The sequence below is a fragment of the Cervus elaphus genome, chromosome 32 (genome assembly GCF_910594005.1).
Source record: "Cervus elaphus chromosome 32, mCerEla1.1, whole genome shotgun sequence".
Taxonomy (NCBI): domain Eukaryota; kingdom Metazoa; phylum Chordata; class Mammalia; order Artiodactyla; family Cervidae; genus Cervus; species Cervus elaphus.
The window spans coordinates 37,265,439-37,270,154 of NC_057846.1; the positions used below are offsets into that span (position 1 = coordinate 37,265,439).

General features: G+C 34.6%; 1 pseudogene; it reads right to left on the reverse strand.

Annotated features, from left to right (window-relative positions):
• Nucleotides 1-291: 291 nt before the first annotated feature.
• LOC122687945 lies at nt 292-842 on the reverse strand (annotated as a pseudogene).
• Between the last annotated feature and the right edge of the window lie 3,874 nt (nt 843-4,716).

The following is a 4,716-nucleotide window of genomic DNA, read 5'->3' on the forward strand; positions in this document are numbered from 1 at the left end:
TCCATGTATTCTTTTTTTTAATATACAAATACCTTTATTTTGTTTTTAAACATATATAGCAGTAAACATGTGAGACAGGAAGCTGCTTAAGTCCAGAAGGGAAAAGGTTACAAAAGATACATTAAAAATATTTAGGTTGAAAGCATGAGCATCCTTACATCCTTTCTTAAAGAATAAGCACATTCTATACAAATGATTGTGACAAAGAATTTTAAAGCTCAAGAGCCCGTCACAGTAATGAGGTAAAACGTGGACAAGAGGGGTCTTGCCAGCTTCTCTCTTCTCCAGCACTCACTGAAGCCTCATTCGTTTTCCAGGTGGGCCTTTAGTGCCCACTGTTTGTTGCACGTTCTTTGCGGTCTCCTTCTCCTCAGATTTTACAGTCTCTGGTAGAGGTTCTGCCTCTTTCTTTGTCTGATCCAGGGGACAGGCATTTCTCCAGACTTTCGCTGCACAAATTTGGGTGGAAATTTCTGTCTAAGATCTAGGAGTAAAGCATCCACACGCTGTCTCTGGAAAATAGGGCTTGGTTCTTCTTTCCTTTTGACTTTAGGTTCGACTTTACCTTGCTCTTCGTGGTCTTTGAAGTGCCACCAATACCCTTTGGAAGGGCGATATCGACAGTATGACATGGCTTCATCAACAGCTTACTGAAAGCCACGCACTGCGGTAAGCACTCGAGTTTATAACTGACCCCAAGTCTGGTCCTGATAGATCACCCCAGCAATAACATAGTCATCAGTCAGTGGGATAACTTGAGTAGGGGACCGCCGCCGTTGCTTCCAAATGATAAAAAGAATGGGCTCTTGAGCATATAAAAGGATGTATTCCACTCCAACCATCTGACTCGGATATCCACCGCCGCCATAACTCTGAAAAACGTTTCATGTATTCTTGAAGAACATATATATGCTGCTGTCTTGGGGTGAAGAGTCCTATAAATGTTGATTAAGTCGAAGTGGTCAATAGTGTTCTATTTATTATTGACAAAAGTGCAGAATTTTCATATATTTCTCCTTGATGTTCTATCAGATTCTACATTGTATATACTGAAATGATATTATTAGCTGCATAAACATTTGAGATCATTATACTCTTTATGAATCAATTCCTTATTACTGTGAAATGATTCTTTTTATTCCTTATAAAATTCTTTGTTCTGAAATCTACTTTTCAAATATATAGCCACTCCAATTTTCTTTGATAAATAAAAGCATGGTGTAGCATTCCTTTTTATCTATACTTTTCCTTTAACTCTATCTGCAATTTGTAATTAATTTGTTCTGGTTGACAGCATATAACTGGAGCTTTTACTTCCAATAGATTATTTGTGTCTTTTAATTGGTAGACATATTCAATTTATTTTAAAATGTGTTTATTGGCACAGTTGGATTTAAACTTTTCATATTATTGCTTTCTATTAATCTCATATGCTATTTCATTTTTAATTTTATATCTGTTTTAGACCCAAATTTGATTTTTCCATTTTTTACTTCTGCCATAGGTTTATTAGCTCTATTATTTTTTTCTTTTTTCAGTGATTTCTTGAACAGTTACAGTGTATAGCTTTAACTCATTGCAATCTACCTTCAAATAGTTTTATGCTATTACATCCATGGTATGATGAATTTAAAATACTTTATTTTTGTTTCTCCCTTCCAGTCATTGTTCTGTGTTACTTGTAGGAGAAACCCTCAAATCCTCAAACAGTCAGTGAAGATCTACTATCTCACGCTAAACTTCCCTGTGAATTTTATTTCCCACTACGATGTTTTACAGTCTCTGTTCCTACCAAATACTGATGCATTTATGCGAACTCTTCTGATATTCTCCCCAGTTCCTGTTATTTTTCCCCATGTATATCAACCATATTTTTAGTTTCCCTTATAAACATCTTTTAAGTTTCATCTACTATCATTTAACCTTATTAAAATTCTTCAGATATATTCTGATTTCCAAAGACATTAATTTCCTTCTCTGAGCTTTTCTAAAGCTCATTCTTCATAATACTCACAAAGTACTTAATGTATTATAATTATTACATACATATCCAGGTTCTATAATTTAAAATTGCCTAAACACTTGCAGCTGAAGTTATAGCTAATGATTCTCTGAATTCTTTGCAGCGCCCAGCACAACACATGTACCTCTACTAGGTGCCAAATCAATGTTTTGAAAAAATTAGCCTTAGATAACACTTTAGTCATAAATATGGCAATTATTCTAAGTTTGGTGATCACAAAGCATGTTAACTAGAATGCAGTCATAAGAAAGAAATCATATCGGTTATTTTAACAGAGAATTTAAGATAAGCAATTATTGACCAAGTATTGAAAACCTGAAAATTTGAAAGGCAACACTAAGGTTTTATATGATGAACAGCTACAGGACACAGCCACAAGCCTTAGTCACTGGAGGAAAATGGAAAAGGTTGGAATTATTAAAATTAAGACACTTGGTGGAGAACTCCTGAGAGCTGAACTTACGTTAAGTAGTAGGTCTTATCAGTGGGGATTGTTGTCTATTAGTTCAAAGAGAGACCTTAGGGGCTAGGGGACAGACCTCTGTGAAGGACATCAGCTGGCAGGTGCTAAATTACTTGAAGGGTCATGAGGCTGGTTCTATTAACAGAAGTATAGTTAAAAGCAGAAAACCCTTCAAACTGTAGTTAATTGCTGCTATAAACAAATTGCTCCTGTTTTAGTGAAGCATTGCTGGAATGACAGTGTTAAGACTTGGAGCCAAAAAAAAAAAAAAAAACCAGAAGAAAGTTGTGATTGAGAAGAAGTATGTTTTCCCTCTTCCTGCTTTTGAGTCTCTTTCCAGGGCCCCAGATGATCAGGGGCTAAAAGAAAGAAGCTGGAGAAACTGAATGCAGATGGCGGAGTCCGAGCCCCAGCATTACAAAGAGTGAGTTTGAAGCTGACAACTAATAGCTTAGTTACTGGCACGGTCTCACAACTCTCTGGGTCCAAATACCGACTTCTGTCTACAAACTACACTAAGTGAGGAATGTAAAATGAGCAAAAGAATATCACTTAAAATAGGTGGATGTCTTGAAACATTTAGTGATGTTCCAAAACATCCCTGTTGTTTTGAAATACCGAGATGAACGTAGAAAGGACAGATAAGAAAAGTTACTGATTTTCTTAGAAAGCTCTTTGAAAGGGAAAACCAGCTTAATGAAAAATAATAATTTTAGATGCTTATTGAGTGATCTTTGGATTGCCAATGGGTCAATAAAGTGGATTTTGTAATACATTTCTGTTAATTTTTACATTTAAGTGAGTCTCATTTATTTGATAGCATTCTATCAAACTGAAGTCTTTGCTGCTAGAGTATTCTCAACTATGTCCTGCAGTTATTCTTTGGAATAGTTTCTTACACAACTGACCTACCCAAGAGGAACAAGTGTATTACGACAAATCCCTCTGAGACTTGCTCAGAAATCCTCTGAGCAAGGATTTGTCAAAAGAAAAATATATGCACTAGACTGTTGCTTCTCAGAACTGAATTCCTAAGACTTGTCTGTAAGGTCTGGGGAATTGTGAGAGGTACCATCACTAAGTCAGGAAGATTTGCAAACCAAGGAACAGAGTGTCCTATTATATAAAAATGTACCTTGAGGCTTTTATGTTCTCTGACTCAGTTCAAGTTTATCAGGGAAATGCCATGTTGTGGCTGAATTAATACTGTTCAAACTGAATTTTGCTTTCAAGAGGAGATGAAAAGCAGAGAATGACAAACATAAATATGATATTTTTCATTAAACCAAATATATGAGTTTCCTTTGAATTATTTCAAATAGAAAAACTTTATTAACAGAAATGTGCTTTGTAGTCTCCAGATCTTTTGCAACCACGGTAGAGGATCCCAAGTGAAAGGTTTTGCAGAAAAACATGAGCCTATCATGATTGACACTAATGAAATTCTTAATGCTTAGTAAGAATATGTTTTATAGGAAATTATTCATTCATTCATCAAATATTAACTGAATGCCTACTATTCATGAATCACTGAATCAAGTAATTTAAGGCTTTTCTCTCTAATCTAAAAAGGCAACAATCTATTTATTTCTCATTACATTTGACCTTTCAACTTTAATCTATACTACAAATAGATATCTCCCCAAAACACTAAGAATTTCAACTGAAATATTAGTTCTATTGAAGCACTAATTCTATTTTTTCTTAAATCTGTAAAGCTCACTTTTATTTCTCTAATTGTCAGCTACACATTTTGCTGTTCACTTGGAATAAAATATTACGTTTTCTCGCCTGCTGTGCAAACATGGATAACCTTTTTTTTTTTTTTAAGTTCTGGACAATGAGATATAAGGAGAAAAGTTTTGTGACACTTGTGGGTAATCTTAAAGGAAGCTGACTTGTCTGCAAGTGTTGTTTTGCCATTTTACCTTTTATTCTTCTTTTGGCTCCAAATTCAAAGCAGTCATCTTAGACTTTGACATGAACTTAAAGAAACCCATAACTAGAAAAGTTAAATAGATGGGGATAAAATTACCAAGTTGTAATCTTGTACTGACCACACCATTAATTCTGTTCAGTATATTTTTCACCTCACATATTTTAGTTTTCACCTCTCAAGTTCAATTTTAGTCTTTCTAAAAGTATCAATTTTGTCATGTTTCTACTTAATTTTTTGAGCATACAGGGTACAGTTGTAATAATTGTCTGAATATGTCTTTCTGCTATTTCT